Source organism: Lissotriton vulgaris, chromosome 3_1, assembly GCF_964263255.1.
Source record: "Lissotriton vulgaris chromosome 3_1, aLisVul1.2, whole genome shotgun sequence".
Lineage (NCBI taxonomy): Eukaryota > Metazoa > Chordata > Amphibia > Caudata > Salamandridae > Lissotriton > Lissotriton vulgaris.
The window spans coordinates 747324012-747350705 of record NC_141689.1 but is presented as its reverse complement, the minus strand read 5'-3'; positions in this window follow the sequence as shown (position 1 = coordinate 747350705).

The following is a 26694-nucleotide window of genomic DNA, read 5'->3' as shown; positions in this document are numbered from 1 at the left end:
AATAAATCGATAGAGAGGTGTGCTGTAATTATGATACAGGAAACATGGAATACTGAGCCCTTTTTTATAAATGGTTTTAAAGTAATTTGCACTAATGCCAGTCCCCCAAAAAGCGGGAGAGCAAAAGGAGGCTTAGCAACGTTAATAGCAGTTACTGTGCCCCTGATAGTGAAGGATGTTAATATCAAGTCAAAATATTACTAGCTGATATACTTATATTCGGAAGGGAAACAGACAATTTATTTTATTAATATTTATAATAACATTTTTGATAGTACTACATCAAGGGTAATCAAAGCCCTAGAGGTTGATCTTTGACACTTTGTGAAGGATTTGGGAGGGGAGTATATACTTATTTGCGGATGTGATTTTAATTGGGAAATTTGTGATATTTTAGTGGGAAAACAATGTGGTTTTAATGACTGTTTTGGTGATCAAATCCCTCATTTTCCACATGGTCCATATGGGGAAGCAATACATAACATTATTTCTAAATAAAATTTAGTAATTTTAGAACCAGCAAACTCAGAGGGTGAAAATGCCATCTATACTTATGTAGGGGAGAGAGCATCATCAACTATTGATCACCTTATTGCGCCAGTAAGGTGTAAAGGTTTGGTTGAAAAAAGGATAATTAACGAAAATTTGCTTAGTGACCATCATGCGCTAATATTGGCGCTGAGACTTGACCTGGCCATCAACCCAGGGGTAACACTACAGATACAGACATAAAACCGCAAGGAAATAATGGAGTATCGATTAAATGGTCAGGGGAAGATCCAACCATTTATTTGGACAATTTAAGAGGGGGAAAACAAAGGGATATTAACATCTGTATGGATAGCTCCTCTACAGATCTGTTAATTATAAATGCCTTCTGTAATATTATTACCGAAATAGCGAGCGGTTTAACCCTCAAAAAGAAGAAAACGATACGTGATAATATCACTCGCTGGTTTAACAGAGAATGTTCAGGCTAGACAGGTATTTAAAAACAGCCCTTAAATTAAAACCAAGGGACTGTGCCAAAATAAGCACCCTGAGGAAAGGTTACAAAAGAATTTTAAATCAAAGGAAAAGTGAAATCCGGAAGGATGCTTGGGCGACTCTATTTCAGGCCACTGAAACTAGAAATGCGGCTCTATTCTGGCATACAATTGACCACCCATTTTTTAAAGATGATACAACATCGAAAATAGAAATTGCTGTACCCCTAGAAGATTGGATCACAATTTTTGAGTGTATTTTTAATCCAGATGCTGCTAGTGTCACTAAAATAAATATTAGCAATTTCATATTAGTTGAACCTGTAAAATCTCTGCCAATTACATCAGTGGAAATTAAAACCGCCCTCCAAAAAAGTGCTAGCGGGAAAGCTGCAGGACCAGATGGGGTACTCATTGATGTCTTTAAAAGTGACATGGATTTCTGGACCCCCATTTTAATAAAAGTCTTTAATGCTGCTATAGGAGTGGTCATACCTGCATCATGGGCACAAAGTATCATTGTACTCATTTTTAAAAAGGGAGACAGAGGGAAGGCAAATTGCTACCGCCCCATATCCCTGCTGTACTCAACCTCGAAGTTAATGGGAAGGATTTACCTAGGGAGGTTAGAAGAATGGGTTCATGAGAATAATATTCTCACAGAAGCCCAGTATGGGTTTAGACAAGGTATTGGAACGGTAGAAGAGTGTTTAAATTTGGAGCTCCTAATAGGAAAATATACTCTAGCTCTGGAGGGGGTTCTACATCTTTGTTTGGTAGACCTCACAAGTGTGTTCGACCTTGTTAATCATGCCAAACTGTGGCAAAACCTAAAAGAGTTAGGAGCACCGAATTATATTGTTATATATTTTTCCGAGATCCATACCTTTTTAACTTCAAGAGTCCATTTGGAAAAAAGGGCGAATGTACACAGGATTTGTGTACTGGCACCACTGCTGTTCTCCCTATATATTAATAATGTGGACCATTTTATTACAGAAGCAAAATGCAGACAGCCCAAAAGTAGGTGGACGCACTTCCCCAGTAGTACTCGCTGCCGACTACGCTGTCCTTTTATCAAGGACAGCGAATGGACTACAATGTCTAATTGAGAAATTTGCTCAGTACATGTCAGAAAAGGATTTACAGCTAAATCTCACTAAAACTGGGTTGTATGTCAACACAACGCAGGCTTTTACCCCGCGAGCCATTACTTCGTGGGCTTTACAACGCAAGTCGTTACCACGACTTGCGTTGTAGGGTGCTGGACTTAGGAATAGTAAGATTTACTATTCCAACACCAGCCTACGTACAGTAGGGAAGGTGTTGGAATAGTAAATCTACTAATCCTTAGCCAAGAGCGCCCTCCAGCGCAAGTCGTGGTAACGACTTGCGTTGTAAAGCCCACATTGTAATGTTAGTGCAGTGTAAAAACCGTGTGGTAATGGATGTTCCCCCTAAAACTGTCATGACATGTGGAAACATCTAACTGAACATCATGTGGGAGTAGTAGTTTTAGGTAGAGTCCCAAGTTTTTCTTACTTTGCCCTTTTTTTTAATAGAAAAGGTGTCTGGAAACCTCACATTGATTCATGTAATTTGAAATTTTTAAGAATTACTGAGGGAATCTTTAGATTTTCGGCTAAGTTGGGAAATAAACCCGTAAGAGAGATACTCACTCTGTACACAACTAAGTGCGTGACTGGTGTTTGTTATGGGGCTACAATTTGGGGGAGAACATATACGACGTCCCTACAAATACATGAAAATACATTTTTTAAAAGAGTGCTGGCGGTTCCAAAATCAACAGCTAACTATATTGTACACTAAGAATTGTCTACATCATACATAAGTGATATTATCAGCATAGCAGGACTCACATTCTGGCGAAGTCTGTGGGTGAAAGAGGAGGAGACTTTATTCACCAAGGATATAATAAAGGACTGCCTGACCCTTTACCATTAGAAAATAATCCCATAGCTAGAGTATATCCACAACTTACTAACATATTGTACGATAGACTATGATAAAGGGGATCTGGTATCTATCCAAAACATTAGTAAAAATGATTTGAAGTTAAGATAAATTTCTGCCAGGGACTGTGATAGAACTGACAATGCTAGACAAAAACATAGTGTTACTATCTATTGTGAAATCCTCTCTGTGCTGGGTACACAGACATTTCTCACAATGGTAAGAAATACCCAACACATATTTTATTGAACAAGGCTTAGATTTGGTACATTACACTATATAACCGCATTCTTTGATGAAGAAAAGTGGTCTTATAATTTACCAAATTGCCCATGTAATGGAAAAAAAACAGTCCACGCTACATTTTATATTATTCTGCACCTTGTATAGCGATATTCGGAAATCTGTTTTAAAACCACTTTTCCTAACTAATAGGCTTTCTAATTATAAAAATGCTTTTAACTTTCTATGTAGCCTGGATGGCATGAAGACCGTATACACTGTAATCAGGTTTATAGTGACGGCGGTTAGGAAAAGAAAGGATTTAGCACATTTAGACACACTACTATATGAAAAACCTGACGAGAATAACCAGCTGCGTTATTAACAAGTGTAGACATGAACTCTGTAGAATGACTCTAGTTACTTATGTGAAATGGTTTTATTATGCAGCCTTGCAGATTATGCATTTGTTTACACATAATTACCTCTGTCTTGAAATTATTGTATTTTGGCGTAAGTGAAGTGTTAAATCTGATGTAAACTATTTTTAAAGAAATGTTTAAATGTGCAGTATTGTATTGTATTGCATATATCATTTATAGAGCGCGGCAATCACCCTACGGGTACCCTGGCACTAAAGATACATGTACACGGATCAGCAGGGAGCAAGAAGGATATAACCTAATAAAGACAATATTCAAAGACGACAGAATCAGTTTCTGGGGAACAGACACGTTTTGATCCTTTTCCTAAACAGAGACAAGGTACTACATTGTCTGATTTCAAGTGGAAGTTCATTCTAGAGTTTCACGGCAGCAATACGGAAAGATCTTCTTCCCAGTCTGGCCCTGTAGAACCTGGGTACATTTGCCAGCCATGTGGAAGAGGAACGAAGGCTCCAGGTAGGAGTATACAAAACCAGTTTCTTCTGTAGTGGCTTATGACCGAGTCCATGCAGCGCCCTAAACCCAATGCAAGGGATTTGAAATGTATTTTTTGCTGAACAGGACGCCAATGTAGCTCCGCTAGGCACATTGAGGCAGAAGAGCCTCGTGGTCTCGACAGGGCTAGTCTCGCTGCTGTGTTCGGAACACATTGCAGTCTCTACATCAGATATTTGGAGGATTCCAACAATAAGGCGTTACAATAGTCAAGTCTGCTTAAAATAACACCACAAACAATCAAGGTCTGACCGGGATTCAAAGCAATTGAAAAAATATTCTTAAAGCTCTAATCAGGCCATAGCAACAGCCCATTGTCTTATTCACTTGTGTCTTCAATGACAGGTTGGCAGTGAACATAACTCCCAAGTTTCGTACCGTGTTAGATGGCGCCAAAGGGGTAGATGTGTGGAGAAGTGTGGCTCAATGGTTAGAGTGGCAGACCCTGATGCACAGGTCTAGCCCGGGACCATGGTTCAATTCCCTGCCTCGGCGGGTCTTGGGCTAAAAATTCCATGGACCTGATAATTCTCGCCTCAGTGCCTATTCTAATCATAGAGTCCCACTCTGCAACTCTGGGCAATAGCTGGCTCAATCTCCACATCGGCCCCCACAATGCTAAGGATGCCTGGCCTTCACCCTGGGGGTGCCCAGGAGTGGACGCCTCACAGGGAAAGCCAGGACGGGTTCCACAGCGGTATTCGTACAAGCACCTTGAGACCCTTGCGGGTGAGTAGTGCGCTATACAAGTATCAATTTACATTTTTTTTGCCAAGAGGCCAAAAGTTGTGAGCAAGAGGCAGAGGAACCTTCCCAACTGCGCAGTGTAAAATTTTGGTCTTATCCAAATTAACTTGTAGAAAGTTATTTTGTTGCCACTGCGCAGTGTCGCACATGCACATATGAAAATCCTCCAGGGCATTAGGTTGGGTGCCATTAAGAGATAGAATGATCTGGGTGTCTTCAGCATAGTTTACCAATTTCACATTAAGGGCCTGAATGGTATTAATCAATGGGCTCAGATAGATGTTGAATAAAATTGTGCTGATGGCAGACCCTTGTGGAACCCCATGACATATGTTAATGAAGGCTGACTGGAATAGTGAGAGAGCCACTGCCTGAAACGTGCCAGATAGGTAGGATCAAAACCAATCCAGGGCAGTGCCCACTACTCCCACCTCCTCTAAATGGGTTAGCAAAATATTGTGGTTGACCATGTCGAAAGTTGCAGACAGGTCAAGCAAAATAAGTATTGCTGATTGTCCCCTGTCTGCCAGCTCAAGCAGATTGTCCATCACGGTCACCAAGGCAGACTCAGTTCCGTGTTCTGGACGGAAACAAAATTGTACATCTGCCAGGCAGCTGATGTGTTCTATAAATGCTGACAGAGATTTGCTAAGCAGAAGTTCGAGAATCTTCACTGGGTAGGGTAGGAGGGAAATGGGCTGGTAGTTACCTGGGCAGGTTGGATCAGGAGTGGCCTTCATTAAGAGTGGCGTAACTACGGCCTGTTTCCAGCCACATGGTACAACTCCACTGGATAACGATTGATTACAAATCTGTCGGAGACTGGGAAAAAGTTCTGAGGCAAATTCCTTCCAAATTTTGTATGGAAGGGAGTCCAGTGGGGAACCCGAGGAGTCAGCCAAGGCGAGCTTTGTATATTGTGCATTGATTTGTAAATAGGATATATTGTTTGTATCTATTGATGTATTTAATAATGTTTTCAATTTTGAAGTATTGATATTTCATTAAATTATTGTATGATATTTGGAGGAAAAAATGAATTTGTATGCTGCCCACCCTGACCCTTTAATATGCTCACGTTTAACAACGATCCCTTGATCTTTCTACAAAAATCAATTGTATATGAACTAACATTTAAAAAAATAATAATTTGATGTTATGATTTTTTGTTATTATAAGTATGCTTTTATGGTTGTACATTTTACACCGAATAAAGCTATTTTGACTTGACTTGAAATAATGAACACCAGGCTTTGTAACTTCTATATTAACATGAAACTCTTTCACCGATAAGCAATGGTTGGATGGAATCATGCTTTGAATTTCTAAGAAATCATTTTTCAAAAGCACTGAATTTTTCATTTTGTAGACTGAAAAATATGGTCTAGTATAATGAGTCTAATTTAATATATTGTTTAATTGCAAAAGATTTCCTTTGATTTCACATAATCTTGGCAAGCTACAATATGGTCATGAATTGGGGTGTACGGACTAGCATTGTCATTATGGCTTCAACATCTTTCAATATGGTGAGAATTTGAGTGTTGCAATTTAGCATTTTAACGCATATTTCAATGATGATAACATGCTACAAGCTTTTGCTGAGTAGACATCCCTCCATTCACTCATGCCCTCAGCACCAAGAAACCGCCTGGTCTACGTGCGCTCTAAAAGTACCTTCAACTTCAAAAAAACTTCACTTCATGCTAATTATGGCAATTGATTTCACCTAGTATCAAGTGTTGATCTAGACCTAAGTTTGCATACAGATTTAGAACTTATCCATATAGCACCGCCACTGTTTATGTGCTAATTATCCAACACATATACTGTAATATTCAGCTTTAAACAAACCATAAAAGCACACAAATAAAAAATAAACATGCAGTAAATAACATGTTATCGATGTTAAAAAATACAGTTTATCTAGCATACACATAAGCAACAATTTAAACAATTTAAATGCAAACCACTACTCCATGGCTCTTTCTGGCAGTCAAAGCAGTTATAATAAAGTTCAGTGTCACAAAATAAATCTTTTGGAACTCATTTACTGGAGAACATCTCATGCTAGTTTATACTGTCTAATATTAGCATCCTGTAAAACATCTACTAAAAAAATGTCCAGTGAGTCCTGTAAAATCCACAAAACAATTAAAATTGACAGTGCTTTGTTAATCAGCATTGTCACATGGACATTTGGGAACTTCTGCAAGTGTTTTGTGCAGGAAACAGCACTAAAAAGTGAATCCTATTAAAAGTCACTTGGGTTAAAAGGAATCTATTCTGACAATTAGGAATAGGAGTGCGATTACATTCTAAACCTGGTGCCACTTTTTTCAATTGATAATAACTTCCACTATTTGTGTTACCATATTGTGTCCAGCTGAACACATATTGCTGATTAATAAAAGCTTCCTAAACCAGAGCTATTAATTCTCTTCCTATGCTTTCAGGGTTAATAAAGAGCTTGGGAAATCCCAAACTAAAAAAATGTGTCTCCACATACACAGGCCACAGATAGCAGCTTCATTGTTCGAGAATAGACAATCAGAAATTATCAACCTTTAAAGCCTTGTGTCGGGTGTGCCCCAGACCTTCAGTCAAAACAGCAAATGACAAATTATAATTCTGCCTTCCAAATACTTCAGCCTGCTCTTTAGATGATACATTGGGGTGGAGGAACACTGAGGGAGAGCAAGCAGCTTACTCAAAAACATGTTTCCACCCTTTCTAGCTGATCAATGCAAGTGCAAGATCCCTACTCCCAGATCCCTGAGCGATAACAACCAATTGCAACACATGTGCCCTTGCAGATTTTGATAATTTCTCTAATCTGTTTATGGCCCAATCTTGTTGCAAAGCAAAAAACAGACCCAGTGAATCTTTGCATGTAATATGCCCTACGTTTAACCAGAGGATCCCAAAATATTTCAGAGTCAGATAGTAAATTTACGTATGTTCATCACCTCAGCTCCATTAATCAAAAGAGTCTTAGTTTTCAGGTTCTTTGGTCCACAACTCTTGACAAAGGTTTTATCTAGATTTGTTTTTATTCCTAAATAACCCATAAAGGAGCAAAAAGCATCAAAATCTGAATATCATTATCCATTCTTCCAATTAAGACCACAACATCTGCGTACAAAAGTACTGGCACTGAACAGTTTCCTAGATAGGTCAAATCTTTACCAACATTTTACAGATTATTGTCTAGGCGATGTATACAGTAAAAACTCAACATGTGCTATCACATAGCCCTGGCGAATGCCTCAAGTAGATCTTACATTAAAAGAAAATTCACCCTTAGTACCATGGTGAATCTTGGCTGAGAAATCCAATTGCATGCTTCGCAACAAGTCAATCAGTGCTTTATCAATGGCTATCCACTTTATACTATTCCAGAATTTGGATTAATGCACAGTGTCAAACAAAGAGGAGAGGTCCATAAAAGCCATGCACATAGATCTTCTCCCGGAACAGACATACTTTCATTTATGAATTGGCAGTTGAGACACTGCTCAACTGTGTGCACACTGACGAAACACAGGCTGTATATCAAATAAATGCAATAACGATGGACTAAACCCAGATCTGTGACTGGGGGTGAATGTTTTGCCATTATGCAACATTCCGTCCATCATCTTGTGTGTTTTGCTGTTCACCCTATGTGGGAAGGGTATGCCCAGACGTGGGTCCCATGCTCACTAAGCCACTGGAGTCAAGCTATCCTGGCTGAAGACGACTGATAGCCAGAAACCGGTCCTTGGATGCTTGATTCTGGTCCAGGGAAGACATGGCTTGGCAGTTCGGTCTGGACTGTTCCCAAGATGGCACAGGGTCAAGACTGATTTGCATATGGCGATGTCTGAACTGGGGTGGCTTGGTGAGCAAAATAACGATGGATTCAACCCAGATCTGTGACTGGGGGTGAATGTCTTGCCATTGTACAACATTCCGTCCATCATCTTGTGTGTTTTGCTGTTCACCCTATTTTGGAAGGGTATGCCCAGACGTGGGTTCCGTGCTCACTAAGCCACTGGAGTCAAGCTATCCTGGCTGAAAACGGCTGATAGCCAGAAACCGGTCCTAGGATGCTTGATTCCGGTCCAGGGAAGACATGGCTTGGCAGTTCGGTCTGGACTGTTCCCATGAGGCACAGGGTCAAGACTGATTTGCATATGGCCTTGTCTGCACTGGGGTGGCTTGGTGAGCAAAACAACGATGGATTAAACCCAGATCTGTGACTGGGGGTGAATGTTTTGCCATTGTGCAACATTTCGTCCATCATCTTATGTGTTTTGCTGTATATTAAATAAAGTCAGATTCTCAGCTGCCCAGTCCTCAAGCTTAGAAACTAAGAGCCTCCTAGGATCTTAAAAGTGATCGGAGTGGATTCCATCAGGATCTGGGATCTTCCCAGATGGACTTCTCCTAAATGCGAGCCAGACTTCATTGATGCTAATAATTTGGCTTAAAGCAATTGCATCCCCCTGGTCAAAAGGAAACACATCTGCACTTGTATAGCATAATTCAAAGCCAACAAAATTTTCCTAAAGGGCTCGACCCATGTATCTACTAGAATAAGGGACTCTATTTGCCTTCTCTAGTACTCCCCAAGCCTTCTCTTAGATCTCTGACTTTTTAATTTCCAAAATTCCCTTATAGGCTTTCCTCCAATCATAATGTGTGTACTCATTCTGTCATGAGATTTCTGTTTAATTTTATGAGTAATAATCTACTGGTTGTGTTTTGTACCAGATGGTTATTTGCTACGTTGAAAAGAATTGTTAGTAAGTATTATGCATTTCACGAATTTTTAGTTCTCACAAACGTAACGTTTTCAGATGTTTAATACCCTGTGAGAACGACCACCTTTTCATATGTTTTAGGCCTTATGGAGTTGACCTGACTCTAAAAAATATATATCTAAATATATGTGCGTGTGTGTATGTGTGTGTGTGTGTGTATGTGTGTGTGTGTACTTAAAGCTCGTGTGAACATTGTAATGTTCTACGGAACTAAGCAAAACCCTGCTAAAGAAATGAATAACGGATGTAATTTTCCTAGAGTCATATCCTAAAATATTATTTTCCTAAACGTCTAAATGTTTGATTTGCCATTGCTGGACCCCTTCAATTGCTGCTTAACCTCTGCCTTTCATAGCAATTATTCACTTCTAGCTATATTTTAGATACAGGATAATAGGTCTCGACATACTCATTGTTTAAATAAACATTTATAAACTGCATGTGACCCATGACCTGGTTCTGAAACCTAGGAAACAAGGCAGAAATGTACACGTTAATGACCGTAGTAGAAATCTTGATGGCTGTTAAAACACAACAGCAGACAAGTGGTCTTTGGTTTTTCTCAACATGATTAATCGAGGCTAGCAGAAGTTATTCAAATGTAAATATCACTTGAAGCGTTCTGTCTTTTTCTGCACTTTGATGCCAAAGCACGACGCATTAGGTAGATGCGCCTTTTAAATTGCAGATAGGAGCACTAACATTTCAGTTTTTCTTTTTTGATAGCTTGATTCAGAGATCAAAGGTTGTTTGCCTTTGCGGTCTGTCCTTTGATTTGACTGCATATATTTCACTAATCTGAATACATTATATCTTAAGATAGAAAGGTGCACCATATGTGGCAACGGCACTCCATATTAAAGTGAGATCAAAGCACAGTGTCACAGTTTAAATCTCAGGTATTACATTCTCCAGGCTTCAATACAAAATGCGAGAGACATTAATGAATGAATTCATAAATGACAAGAGTCTGTGTGGTGCTACAGACTGCGTTACCCTTTCCACGGCTACCAGCAGGATTTAGCTATTTCCTCCCTTATGTTATACTGAACTTGCTTTTTAAAAAAAATTCAGTACAGGGTTAGTCTTCATCTTTGGAAAGATTACTTTAACTGAGAATATGAACGAATGATGCTGAAAGACAGCTGAGACGTCTGAAAGTGTCAAAGGTCAGGAGTGTGCATAAAGGAAACTACTGACCACAGGAGGGCTTTGAGCACCAGAGTAGTTTGGCATAGGTTGCTTGTCTAGTGTTAGCAATCTGACTGCTTGTCCAGTTTGGTGCCACAGGGCAATGAGCAGTCTGGAGTATCAGAGGTTCTAAGTCCATGCTGCTCAGATGTACCTGAAGCGAACCAGTGAGCAGCGGGAAAGAGAATCTCCCGATTTGACTGGCTGACTGTGCCTTTTGTGTGCTGCTGACCTCTCTGTGCAATCCGTTCCAATATGCTCTTATATTGTGGGGGAGTGCGCTCCCTGCTGAGAGCACTGATTCATGAAGCTTGCCAGGTTTTGTTGCCTACCCAAATAGTCCACCTCAGTGATGCTCATGTGAGTTACACTGTTGCAGTGGTCAGGCATCACACACAAAGCGTGTGACCATGTGCAGTTTGTCCAGCTGCCAGTGACCGTTGCCTAGCCATGCTGCAGCAACAGCATCTACTAAGTCCCTTCAAGGTAGTAACATGGGTCTAGAAGGTTTCAGCTTCTGAAGGAGGCAATGACCACATAAAGAACTTTCTAGGGACTGGCAAGAAGTAATTTGAGGTCCACTGAGTCTTGTAACATTACCAAATAGACAACTGGCTCAAACCTTGACTTTCAAAGACAGATTTATTAGCCCAATGGCACATTTGAATTCCTTGTAGCTGCTTATTGTGACCATCTTTGTAAATTGTCTACCCAATAATGTTCTCTTCCCCTTGAACATTGTGATTGTTGATTTCAACTCAGCTGGAAGGCTCTTTCTTTCTGCCAAATCCCTGTTTATTTATCACACAGAAGAACAGCAAGCTATACCTCCGAAATCTAAAGTCAAGTAAAGGCTATCAAAAGTGATGTGTACACACTTCAGTATTCCTGTCCCAAAATGGGGTCTCGACCACTTTAATCTGACTTTAGGGCAGTGATTCATTGTGGCCTCCAGATCACATACTGAAGTACTGCCTAAAATAACTGTATTCCTACACCTCTCTGGAGACACTGATTTTGTCTCAGGACTCTGGGCAGTCCCTATCCTCCTAATGCAGATCATTCCTCGAGGCCCCCTGGAGGTAAGTTTGAATCACACATGAAGCTAAATTCTTTCTTGTTTTTGAAAAGTCATAATGAACTTGAAAAAACGGTTACTTCCAAACTTGACTGGAAATTACACCTTGAAGAATAGCAATCCAAGAACGCAGTTTTGCCCTCTGTGTCTGTTTTGTGTCTGATATTAGTCTCCTTACTGTTAATTTGTTCTTTTCCTCTAGATCTGTGGATTCCATGATTAGTGAGTCTACCTTTTATGTGAGGTCACCCTTGATTTATTTTCACATTTTGCGGTGCCTGTTTCTGTTTCAACTGTGTTCTATTCTATATCTTTAATTAAGTGGAACAGTGATTGCTCTGTCCACAAATATTTACTCTAAATTTGGTTGCATCATTAGGTGATTAAACCTACCACAGGGGCACCAAATATTCATGCAGTAATTGCACCAATGTTGCGAAAATTAACTGTCAAATGTGTGCTGCAGTATAATTTCAACCTCCACAATTATGACATATATATATAATGCCTTGCCCTCAAAGCACACCCTACTTGATCTTGCATGGATCCCCAGCATGATGTTCCTGTAGGGTCAATCCACGGCCTGTTCCAATCACCTTGATTCCAGTCCTCTTGATGAATGTCAAAAGGTTGTCCATCTCTGCCCCAGAGATACACACTTAAATACAGATCAAATCCTCAACTGATTTTCTCATGGCTGCAAAGAGCTTTGAGACCATGATTGGTATTTGCAGACATCACCAAAAGCTCTTCACACATCTGAGGCATATGCAAGTGTTTAGAATCCAACTCCCATGAGAGAAAACGTTCTTGTGAAATTACAGTGGGAATTCTGTTCAGACTGCCACCTTGTTCATACTGCCAACCAGTGAGGTCTTTCCAGCTTCCCCTCCGTCAGGAGGAACTCTGAAATTCAATACAGGACAATTCAATTAGTTGATAGATCCTACAAATCCTCTTCTGGTTGGTGGAGTCTAACAGCAGCACTTTAGATTCTCTGGATCAGTAGAGCTGACAGATCATAAGATAAGATCTAATTAGCTGCCACCATATCAACAAAGATGTGCTGATATCCATTTTAAGACTTGGGGACTCAGTCCCCTGTCTTGTCGAAAAGTAAATAAATACCAAGCAACTCATACAAAGACTATAAACCAACCAGCACGCCCCCTCAGACCTATACTGAACTTGCCACACCACACTCACATTGCAACACCCCTCAAGGAGCTCCACTGGCTCCCCATTCACAAACACAGAAAATTCAAACTCCACACTCACACATACAAAGTACTACATAACAGTGGACCGATATAGATCAACAGCCTCATACACTTTCACCAGATGACCTACCAGTCACCTACGCTCTATCTTACTCTTGCTCGCAAACACCCCCGCATTCACAAAGACAGAGCAGGTACATCACACCCATAACATTGAACTACCTCTCATAGCACATTAGACCCTTCTCCTCACTTCTTGAGTTATGCAGGAAGCTCAAGTTCTGGCTATTCCAATAACTCCAAGGAGTGTGAAAGGGGCATGCAGTACCACCTACTAAAGCCTTAAGAGGCCCTGGACCTCATCCTCTGGAGCAAATTGTGATAATTAGGGGAGGGGGACATGATGTCCCCCTTATCAAGCTTCAGTGTGGCCTTGGGGACTGCATCCCTCAGAATCAATCTTGTTAATTATATATTAATATATATGTGCGTATATTCCATGAACAAAACAAATGTTACAATAATTTTCTATTTAGGCATGGTTATACTATCTTACTTTACATTAAAAAAGATCCTGGAAAATTCACTGACAAGACCAAAGGTCAAAGGGATGTTATCGTTAGGTGAAAATGACAGTTCAAACATTACGAGGGCTATTCTAAAGAACGTGCGATAATCATCATTAAAATCGGTTAACGCAATCTTTCATATCGCAGTCTATTGCGGGAAAATAACTCTGTGTCAACGTCATATTCACAACTTGGCGGGAACATGAGATAGTCTCCCAAATATGTGTCAAATGCCAGAGAAAAAATCACCAGGACAGCTAGAAAAATTGAAACCCGAACGTGAAAAAAGTTGCGATGCGCCCAACTGCGATAAAACATGCAGCGATAGGCAGCGCCACGCCTGCAAGTCCCACAAGTCGGGCGTGAAAAATCACTATAAAAGTGGCACCAAAAAACACATACAACAGCAAAGCACCATGGAGGTAGCCGGAGCAAGTCCAGAGGACAACCAGAAACCCACAACCCTCACGGAGGACCAGCCTGGGACCATCACTGGGGAGACGGTGGCAGGAGTTGGGGGACCGGACACTGCACAACATGACCTGAGCCAACAGCAACAGGGTGAGTAACGACCAGGGACTGGGGGACGGCGGGAGATGGGCATACATGCACAAGTAAGTATAGCACATCTGTGGACAAACCATGCCCAAGATTCACAACTCCGACCAAGAGCCCAATTTACCCAAGTTTGAAACATCTCAACACTGTATGAGCACAGAAGTGAAAGGCACAATGCCTGAAAGGGATAAGGGCCAGCAAAATCAGAGCTACAGGGGTGACTCACCCATAATGCAGCACACACACCTAAGATGCAGAGCACCTCAACATTGACAACAATGTGGTACAATCTGCAACACTTTCACAACAGAACAGAGGACACAACTGCTGCAGCTTGTGTTTAGAACATGGCCATTCGCATTTGGCATAGCAGAAAACTGTGAGATGACAATGTAAAACTACAACCTCACATCACTGATAGTGTAGGAATCCCTGATGGCGTAGAAATGCCAAGTGTCCCGCTTCAAATAGACGTCTCCTCATAAACAGTCCCAATGTACATTGCCATGCAGTAAGACAGTAAACTTGTACAATGTGTGAACATACATGTGAACATAATGTCAATCTGCATTTCCCCTTCACATTGCAGACGGAGAATCAACACCTCCTGCAGAGCAACCCCAACAACTCAGCACTGATGATGAAGAGGACCTCCCTAACATCTAAACTGACGCACTCCAACAGCTCAGGGACAGCTCCGGCACCCCACCTCAAGGAGCATGGCAACACAGCGATATCCATGAGACCCCAACCCCAGCACAGACCACATAGCAGGAAGCCCCCACCACCACCACAGCTGTCTCCCAGGACCCACATGACCAACACATGGTCTTCCAACGCCATGTGTTAGGGTGCCAGGAGGAGATGTTGGACCAGCTGCGGGTTGGGACAACATCATGACAGCCAAACTAGATGCCATACATAGGTGTCTAATTCCCATCAGGTACACCTCACAGTCCCTAATGGACACCCACTGTCCGCTCCTTGCTCTACAACAAGCCATGGCTGACATCGCTGGAGTCATGACTCTGTGCCAAGAAAAACTGCCTAGTCAGAGTGGCCCCAGCGATATCAGCAAGGAGTTGCGTCACATGCGAATGATCATGGGGAACATGGAGCAGATGCAAGCCTCACAAATGGCTGTCACAGCTGCTCATCAGTGAGACTTAGCTGTGATCTTCCATGCCCTGCATATCCTCATCATGGCATTGCAAACCACAAGGCCTGGTGCAGATGGATGCTGGTGCTACCACTCAATCCACATCTCCTCCCCCTGATGTGTCACTACCACACAGTGATGCAGACAAAACAACACCACACACATGTGAGGCACCTGACCTATTAGAGGACAAAGATGATGATGAATCTGGCTTTGTGGTAAGAATTAAGTGGTATCATTCATCTCCGCCATATGGCCGGGTTCAGCTTGGTTCTGCCCTCTGCATCATGCCCTGGAATAACATCTTCCACTGTCATCCTATACACTCAACAACACTATACTTGGGCCTAGACATGGACTGCCATACTTGGTTTGGTTACCAATGACACATCAATCACACTGCGGACTGTAGTCTTCTACTTCCTATGAACTTATCAAATCCAAAAGGGCTCTGGCTGGCCCTCCACGGGCCAACAATGTAAAGTGTGGTTTGCGTGGCCCTGTACTGGTCCAGCTTCAACACTCCACTGAATGTGAATAAAACATTCCATTTCACACAGATGTGTCATAACCATGATCAATCAAGAATGAAAGAATGGAAGAATGTAGGGACAGCAATTCCACAATAAGGTTCTCCATGGGTTATGCTATCAAAGCACAGGTATGGCCATGACCCAGATAGGCACTTAGACACACATTGTCATTCAATACACACTCATCACAGTTGAATATAAGTGAAGGTGCATAGACTTTATTAGCATATGCATATCAGTATGGGCAAGAGTTAGTGGCACCTGAAGCACTCCGGGGGTGCACAGCCAGCGATGATGCGTCGTCTGTGAAGGTCATGAATGGATTGGATGTGCGTGAGCCCTGCTGACCACAGTGTAGGCCGGAGGCAGAGGTGAGCAAGGGCCCACAGCCACTTGGTGTTGACTTGTGGCGCACAGAGTTAGTGGCACCTGAAGTGCTCAGAGGGTGCGCAGCCTGTGATGATGCGTGGTTCGGGCAGGTCACACTGGTAACAATGTATGTTGCCTTCTGGAGTCGCGACTCGATCTGAGTTGTGAGCCCTGCCGACCGCAGTGTAGGTCAAAGGCAGTAGTCAGCACAGACATACCTCTGCGGTGCTGTGCCGCTGGGTTCACTGAGGGCCTGTGTCGAGGCCTCGTGGCAGGGTGAGGGCCGCCTCCCTGGCAGTATTTGCCTTCCCAGAAGTGAACCAAGCCCAGAGCCCTGGCCTATTCATTCACACTCCTACGCTAGACTGTCGTATACCGGACCAGCCCACTCTGCTTACGCTTATAGGGGGGATGACACAGCTACATGACCGAGGTCTTCCCCACTGCCTGAGGTAATATGGTTGTTTCCACTATCCACAACGCTACAAGCACCAGCAGTATATGTCCAAATGGACGGGTCTCTGCTCTCCATACTGAGGTCTGTCCAGCACATCACCACCACACTTGGCATTGTGTGCATTCTTATTCATGGGTGACTTGCCTCCTTCACACATACTTGGTTCCCACCTCTCCCCACATTCTGCTGTTGTATGGCTGAGGGGCCATGCCCTTTTGAGAACGTCTGCTGTCCTGTTCTGCGCTGCCTCAGTGGTAGTCGGGGTTGTGGTCCCGAGGGAGGCATGGGGGTGATGGTGTGTACTGTGGATCTCTTGAGTCTCCGAGCTGCATGATCAGTGTACTATGACATGTATTGGTCTTCAGATGTGGCTCTGGCTCTGGACTGGGCTTCCTTTCATTCTGCAGGTAGTCGTCCTGCTTAACACCCGTAAAAGGCAGGTGTTAAATCCCTGCTGCTAACGCGTGTTATCGCCTGTTTTTGGATTGCATCGCAGAACTTGCCGGTTGTTGAGACTATCGCAAAGTGGTTTTCTTTGCATCGGAACACCTACTCTGCATAGCATCAGCGTTACTTGTCGATCTCATCCATTGCAATGTGTTCGCGGAAGCTATAGCTGGAAATCAGGCGATGTCAGCAACTTGCACCAGCTTGAGAATGGGGCGATAATTCTTTCGCCACTTTTGCTGCGCTAAAGTGCCAATAACTCGCAATAAGTCCTTGAAAATATGCCCCTACATTTTAAACTTTTTAAAAAACACTGAAATTCACCACTTATAGTTAACTAAAGTAACTACAACTCGTGCTCTCACTATGCACAGTGTTGTCAGTAATGATGTAATTGCAGATGTTGCAACAATGTTATCAGTAGTGTCATTGAACATATAATGAATGAGGTAATTAAGATGTCATGAGCAGTGCATGGCTAATTAATTCATCACATAAAATGGGAATTACATTTGCAAACAATACTGCAAAATCAGCATTAGTTGTGCTAAAAGGGAGAGAGCAGAACAGTTCCATATTTATTAAGTTACAGCCCCTTTTTTTGTCTTGCTGTGCTGGCATACTTCAGGCTGCCTTGTGCCAAGGCACCCATTCCTGTACCATAGTGCAAGGATTTGTGTGCTTGATATCAAGCATACCTTTGCACTGGAAGGGGCCTATTTCAGAAAAAAAACTATGCTTTGACAAAAAGCAACCCTATCATAACTTTCCATATTTACTGTACAGTGCAGCACACATGCAAAGTTTGAAAGGTTTTGAGAAAAGAAAACTGCTCTAAGACACACAACATTGTTTACTAGAATGCTGATTGCTTGCAGTCCTCCTAACTGTTAACAAGAGCATCTGGATGAAAACTTACACAAAATAGCCAAGATGTTCTGTCACATTTCATTTCCCTATATTGTCCTTTCTCTCTGTAAGAGCATAGTGTGGGGTTGTGGTTCATCTTAGTACAGGACTGGATTGAGATCTATAGTCACTCGACATTGTGTCAGTCAGAGATTCGTGTGATAACAGTTAAAAGAGCAAGATAACTACTCTGACATGGCATGATAAAGAATTACACAAATGCATATAAATCTTCCTGGTGTTTGATTAGTTCACACCATAACTATTAAGCATCTTCTTGCAGCCATACAAATTCAGTTAGGCACTCACTGCTGGTGAATATAGGGCGATAGTCCATTCTATATACATTCTATAGAATCATAGAAAACAGGCTACAAATTGCCATGCCATATGCAATAGAAGGAATGAGTTGCACAGAATATGCAGTAATGCATGCCTGGAGGGGAAAAGCTGTCTTGCAAAATGATAAACTGAATCATTCTTCCCATTATTATTTCAGGAGAACACTTTTTTAATCTCAATCAGAGTTTCCAGAAGAGGTATTTGTCTAATATAATTGTGGAGACCATGTTCAAGGCAAGAAATAAAACTTGATGAGCCAGTGGTTTTTAACCTGTGGTCCCAGGACCCCTCGGTGTGTGCAAGGCCTAGTCAGGGGCTCCATGACTGTTTAACAAAATTACATAGGATTAACATAGATTAATCAAGTATATATAATTAAAGGGAAATATTTAACATTGGAAACTATTTTCTTTATTTGATTGTTAATGAAACAAAATATTTCAATATTTGAGCATTTGTTTGTGTATACTTGTATTTTTGGTGTCTTGCTTTGGCGTTCAAATCATAGAAATTGCTTAGGCCAGGGGTCCCAAATTCCAAACATTATTCAGTGGGGGTCTCCAGATTCAAGTAATGATTCAGTGGGGTTCCATATAAATTAAAAGGGCAAGAAGCACTGTGATAAATCACTAAGGACTGAATATTTAGGTATATTGACGGGTTTTTATAATGTCAGAATAGGAGAAATGAGTTTCATATAAATTAACAAGAGAAGCCAAAATTAGATTCATGTTGTCAGAAAATGGTACCCCGACTTTCTCTTTATTTCCCCACCACATGGACACATTGACATAGAAAACTGGATAAAACACTTAACAGCCTATACCTGCACACCACATATCATAGATTCCACAAGATCCCTGGGAACAACACTCAACTAGAATCTCACCATGTAGGAACACATCAGCACAGCCACCAGAGGAGCAAAGTTTCATATGAACATTCTTAGACAACTAAAGCCTTTTCTCAATGACTACAGCCTAAAATCATCTGTTCAGGCTTTAGTGATACCCAGAAAAGACTATGGGAATGCAGTCCTATGTGGTTTGTTGAGATCCACACTGGCTCCACTACGAGTCTAAGAGTCTCACTCAATGCAGCTGCAAGACTCCAAAAAGAACAACCACATCATCCCTGATCTAAAGGCACTGAACTGGCTCTCTTATGAGGAAAGATCACAGCTAAAAAATTGCCTGTATGTCACACAAAGCCCTGCACTTCAACACACCAAAGTATCTAGCCAATAAAATGGAATTTTCAGGAGGTAGCAGAATGATGAGAAACACCCACACCTTGCTATTGAAACCTCAAAAAGTTCAGAAAAATAAAACCTATAACTGCACCTTCTCCAGCCTAGCACCTAGGATCTGGAAGGCCCTGCCCTCATCAATTAGAATGAACCCTTCAATAAAGAAGTTAAACTATTTCTAAAGAACAAAACTTTCCTCTGATCCCAGTGAGCTGGGTACCAACCAGACTCAGCTCACCTACCAGGATCTGTGCTGAACTCTAAGCGAGAATGACTAACGCACTTCTGAAATCCTCCGGACCTACAAAGATTACTGTCAACATTTATGTTTTCCTGTTAGCTACTCATATATATGTTCCTAGCTCTCACTTTTCTTTTTGATATAGCATTTGTAAAGCACTCTGATACCATCACTGGGTCTTGTTCGCGCTATATAAAGCTTTATAACTAAATAAATGAATAAGTATAATAATTAGGTAACAAACTAGAGAAAAAATGGGCAAAAATACATCAAAACAATTTAAGTTAGATAAGGGATGCTGGAGAATATTATTTTTCACATTTTGGAGAAAAAACACATAGAAAAAGTAAAGTACTAATTTAAAATATGTAATCTCCAAGTTTGTAGTTGACCAAGACCTAGAGAAGATACATCATCATCATTGAGTGCCATCTGATGCCCGTGCTTTTGGGTACCTAAAGCTGAGAGTATAGACAAAGCTGGATGCTGTAGCCACCAAGGGTGCTTTGCTGCTGGAAAATATTTGTCACCTTGACCCGCCCAAGTTTTCGTTTTAGTTACTTTCTTAGTTCTCAAAATCCATCAAATAGAGAACTCTCTGTGGGCAGAGATTCACAGGGACAGATTCTGTGAAGTCCTGCTAAGCTAGCTTTCAATGCTACAAAAGCTCTTGGATTCTGGTTTTCTTTCCTTACAAGAAATACTCTCTCAGGATTAGCTTCAGTACAATGTAGCGATCCTCTGGAAGTGGAAAAAGACTACCTTCTGTTTTTGTTTTCAAAATGCTGGGAAAATTCCTCTTGGAGACTCCCACAGCCCCAGATCCTTGAGACAGTCTTCTAGGCACCAGATCTCTCTTCAGTCAGGACTCTTGCTAGGCCCAGTTCTCAGTGGTCAGCTGGGCTTTCTTGGAGTTAGAAATACTTTTGCTTAATTTTTATATTAGGGAACAGGAGGCAAACAACTTGACCCTGGGAGGACAGTTCAAGTTTCTCAGTGACTGCTTTATTAATCCTCTTTTTCCAGCTTTTAGGCAGAGTCATCTTCTTGCAGTATTCTTAGTTTTTTTTCTCCTTGAGCTATGCCTTTCAGGCAGCATTTTCCACAATGCAATATTATTATGTTTCACTCTTATGAAACAAATTTTGATAAATGGAGTTAGAATAGCTGATAAGCCTACTAGACTATTTGTGTGAGAGTTGCACGTTCCCCAAATATTCTCTCACTGGTATTGAAATAATACATTTGGCCTCCCAGTGCTTACCATCCACACTGCTGCCTCACAGCAGCTCAAGGCAAGAAATACAAACACCCTCACCTCAGAATCCTCATATCCTTCCCAGATCCAGAAATGTTTTCAGGAGGTGGTATGAGATGCTAGTCCGATCTTGTGCACTACCCAGTGTTTGAATTGTTCCGTACACCCCAAAAATGGCTAATTTCCTATTCAACACTTTTTCACTTGGTTTATGGCAAACCGTCCCAGAATCCCTCAACTAAAATGTCTATTACTACTGCAGGAGCTCTGGCTTTTAACCTAGCGACTCTCCTATCAAGAAGAGGTGCCCTCCTCTCTATCAGCATTGGAACTGATTGTCCCTGCCTTTGAGGATGAAGCCTAGGGCAGCTCTGAGAACAAATTGATGGAGTTCCTGACAGTCTCATTAGGAATTTCTAAGTCAAAGGAAGATCTGTAAAAGCTGTTCTTTATTCTTCCAGCTGGCCCTACCACTCTTGCAGATGGCTAATTCCTTCTAATTGACAACTTGCATACAACATCCCTGCCTTCTTGCAGACACGTGTAAGCCATTGTCTACCAGGAGGAGAAATGTTTGCAAGCTAGACATGGGTGTACATTAGGAGCAACAAGTTATTGAACTTTTTTACTTCCAGATAGCACACAATATACATTTGTAGTGTTATTTGTCCACTGAAGTCCTCAAAAATTTGCTTTCACCATTGAATTGGATTAAGTTAAAAATTACGTTTCATTATTACTCTAGCATTTTCCATGCTAAGGTTTGAAAATGTTAACTTACTCAGATCTAGGCCAGTTTCTGGAAAGTGTATACCTACATAGTGAAAACAGATTTAGAGGTAAATGTTCACTGTGAGGGCATAATAGTTACTGGTTATTAACAATGTAGTTATGTCAATCTCTGTTGGAGAATAACTTTTTGAATTAAATAGGATCATTTGGGGTTTAATGCCTAGAGGTCATTTAGTTTTTTAAGGAAACAAGGGGGACCCAATTGGTAGCTAAGGACCAAGGGTATTAGTCAAGTTAAGAAACAATGATCCTAAGCAAAATCAAAGATAGTTATTAATGATATATAGACCACAATAGGCTGCTATATATTTTTCCATGTCCAGCTGGAAAAGGAATTTATTTTTAAGTGGAATTAAAGTTTTAAGTCTGAATACAGAGACAACAAATTTTTGGAGCAAGGCACAGTCCTGTACCGTACTAAGGAAGGAAACACAGAGGGAGAGAAAGGAGTAATACAATAGGAAAAACACTTTTTCAGGCAAAGAAAATGAGCATTCTGGACACTTTTTAGATCAGTGTTGAGAGTGTTTGCCAGAGTAGTACATACAAACAGTAATACACATTGGTTGGATGTATGTCTACTTAGGAGAGTCGACGTTTCGATCCCGTGCTCAAGTTACAAGGGGATCATCATCAGGACTTAGCAGGGTTATTTGCCTGGTTTAAACAATAAGACGCCTGTTGAGGAGAGAACAGGGGAGGGAGCAAAACAATGTAATTTTAAGGAAAGGTTTGAAAAAAGGTTACAGACGTCAGCATTTGCACGTTCTGTACATTATTAACATAAATCAGAGTTGCAGTGATGACATGCTTTTTACAGTATTTCGAGTGGTGGAAGTTGTTTTTTTCGGCACAGTCGTCGTGTTTCAGGCATTATTGCTTTCTAATCGTGATTTGGTTGGTACTACGTGATTGGGAGGGGATGTATTCTATACGAGGAGAGTGATTTGCTAGTAGTAGTTGTGGTAACAGGCTACGATTGTTTTCGGCCATATGGACAGGAAAACCTGGTATACAGAGATTGAGTTTTGTACCAGTGAATACACAGTTGAGACACAGAATTTTAGTCACAATGGTCTCACTGTTGCAATGAAATCTTTCTCTAACTGTAACACTAACAATGTTATTTACACAATACTCTGCCCTTGTCCGAAAATGTATGTGGGGCAGACAACTCAGAAGGCCAAGACCCGCATTTGTCAACACAGGAGCCGCATCAGGTGCAGGACTCCCAATGCCCCACTGGTCGAACATTTCTCTGAAGCAAACCATACCGAGGATGACATTAGATGGACAATCCTTAAAGTTGTCAAGTTGCCACAAAGGGGCGGTAACCTGGCCCAACTCTTGAATCGAGAACCTTTTCTTAAAATTACATTGTTTTGCTCCCTCCCCTGTTCTCTCCTCAACAGGCGTCTTATTGTTTAAACCAGGCAAATAACCCTGCTAAGTCCTGATGATGATCCCCTTGTAACTTGAGCGTGGGATCGAAACGTCGACTCTCCTAAGTAGACATACATCCAACCAATGTGTATTACTATTTGTATGTACTACTCTGGCAAATACTCTCAACACTGATCTAAAAAGTGTCCAGTATGCTCATTTTCTTTGCCTGAAAAAGTGTTTTTCTTATTGTATTACTCCTTTCTCTCCCACTGTCTTTCCTTCCTTAGTACGGTACAGGACTGTGCCTTACTCCAAAAATTTGTTGTCTCTGTATTCAGACTTAAAACTTTAATTCCACTTAAAAATAAATTCCTTGTCCAGCTGGACATGGAAAAATATATAGCAGCCTATAGTGGTCTATATATCATTAATAAGTATCTTTGATTTTGCTTAGGACCATTGTTTCTTTACTATAGGTCATTTAGTGCCAGGGCAAAAAGGTATTAATTAAAGGACTTTCATGGTCTGCACATTTCATAGCTCTTGCTTCTATCCTGACTCATTGAGTCATGATATCAAATGCTTTTATGTCATACATACCTGATGATCTTTCCTTTTACAGCCATTCCCAAATTGCAAAAATACTAAAAGAATTAGGCTCACCGTAAGGGCATCATTCTCCCAATGCATAGCATGCCACATATTTCTCTCCTGTTAATTGGAGTAGAATATAAATAATAATAAATACTATGGAATTTATTTCGATCCTGTGCTTCTGTTAGTCATAAAATATATCAGATGCAGATGTTGTCAACCACATAGTCTGATAATCCGTAAGCCCTTAAAATAGAAGAGTATCATTTGTTTTTACAGCTAGCAAGGCAATCTTAAGCACTGCATGACGTAGTACCTAACTAGACTTGGATGAGGGCAACGTTTGTTTCCCTCTGATGACCCACAGTCACCTAACCATGGTGACTGGCAGCTTTATATGGAAGTAAGAAGGGATGTGTGGTGTTGAGGACATCACCAGGTCCGTGGTATTACCATGCCCAGGCAAATTTGTTGGGCATCAAAGCAGCTTACGGGGCCTAGTAAAAGAAATTGTGGGAGAGTCGATCACTCAGAGCATAGTTGAAGAGTGTAGTAGGGCTGCATGGATGCAGGAGAGAGTATATTCACAGCGATCGGGAAAAAATATTTTTGCCGTGTGTTGGATTGCATTTAACTTCTTCAACTTTTTTTCGGAATTCATCTCAACTTTATCAAACAGGGTGATCATTAAGTTGGCCACTTCTGTATTATTCCTGGATTGAGCAATATTGTTTTCATCTTCGGCTATTCCGACGTGAGCTGAGTGGGTGCATTGTTCTCTTTTTTGCAGCTTGTGCTGTGTTTTAAGTGGATGTTGCTCGCACAACACACCTACAACTGAGTCGCAGATATTCATAAAAGATTAACTATGGATAGGAACAGATTGCTAGTCAATTTTTTGTTTACGTTAAGGGTTGCTGGTCTCAAGCAGATTGATGCTGGTGTTCAGCTGGATGAACTGATCATTCATGTCCTGCGCTCCATTGAGGAATGACTTCATGCCTTTATTATCGGTATTGAATTGTTTGGCCTGTAGAAATAATAATGAGGCATGAAGTTCTTCCCAAAAGCACAGTAGGAAATCTATTATTTTATATTAATATTATTATTACAAGGGCCACCAATGATAGCCCGGTGCTAGCTGGAGCAGATGAAAAATAAAACAGTAAGGTTAAATCAGTAGTTTTCAAACGTTTCCTGAATGGCAGGTGATAAGTAACAGTTCTAATGGAAAGCAAAGCCAATTCCAAGTCTGGGCACTTTCAAGAGATTTGCACTAGATGATCTGAGAAACCTGGATGGAAAGATCAGGTAAATTAAAGTTGGGCATACATAACATGGGAAATACATAAGCATTTGCACAAGCCCAGCTTTGCCACAAATCAGCGTTTAAGACACCAAAATGAATCTGGAAACTGCAAGCAGTCTTATCTGCAGATCCTGAGTGAAACAGCTTGGCGGGCCAAAATACTTAAAAAAATCCAAGCTGGAGGAGATTGCAGTCAGTACTAATGTTTTAATAAAAGCCAGTGGTGGCTGGTGACTTGTGAAAGTGGGGAGGCGTAAAATTACTAAGCCCCCAGCAGAAAGCAGTCTCAGCTGCCAGCCGGTTCCTTTCAATCATCACCAATGACACACGTCAGTTACGTCTGCCGGGCTTAGAGGGAGTAGGGGCGGGTTTTGGAGCAGTCAGTACAATAACTGCGCATGTCGGGTTGGATCGGTGCCTTTCCTTGTCCAGCCCAACATGCGCAGTTTTCTTTTTTTTTCTTTTTTTTGTGTTATTTATTTTTTATGCAAGGAAAACAGAACATACAAATCAAATATTGTCAAAAGATTACAAAGCAAAAGATCAATTCATCCAAATGGACAAACATAACAGAGGTATACATAACATTTGTACCATTTCCTAAAGCCATTCCGTAATAGGTGCTCAAATCTTTGCTCCCATAGCCCTCCTCCTGGTTCCTTTAGTTTTATAAATGGCAAGTTCCAAATTATGCATTGTTAATAATCTTTTACGCCAAATAAAAAACAGGGTGGATGAGGATTAATCCAGTCTCTTGTAATACAAGCTCGTATTACAGCCATACAAATAAAGATAAAGCATGTTGTGGCCTTGGGTCTTGACTGGCCCACAGTTTCCAGACCACACCCAGTTACCACCAACTCACCCGTTATACTGATCATACATCCCAGAATTGCAGACAGAAACTGTTCAATAAGAAAAAAAAAATCAGAAAGTTTGGGACAAGAAAAAAACATATGTACTGCATCAGCAGCGAATTGTCGACACCTATTACATTTTGTCCCTGTAGTCAAGCTCCATTTAGAGATCTTCCAGGGTGTATAATAAAGATTGTGTATAGCCATGAAATGCTGTGAGCGCATCATTCCTGTAATGAGCACTCGATTGGCCAGCAAGACGGATTCAGCGATATTAATTTCGGCTATCCCAAGCTTAGTTGCCCATTTCAATTGGCAGCTTTCCAGATCGTCTGAAAATAAGAGTAAAATTGGCCGATTGATGTTTTTTTTCCATACTCTCAATAAGAGGAATTTTAATCATTTGATTTTCTAATACCGATCCTCCAGTCTGTAAGAAGTTACGAATTTGAAGAAATTTGAAAAACCTTTTTTTGGTAAACGAAAATTATTCTGCAG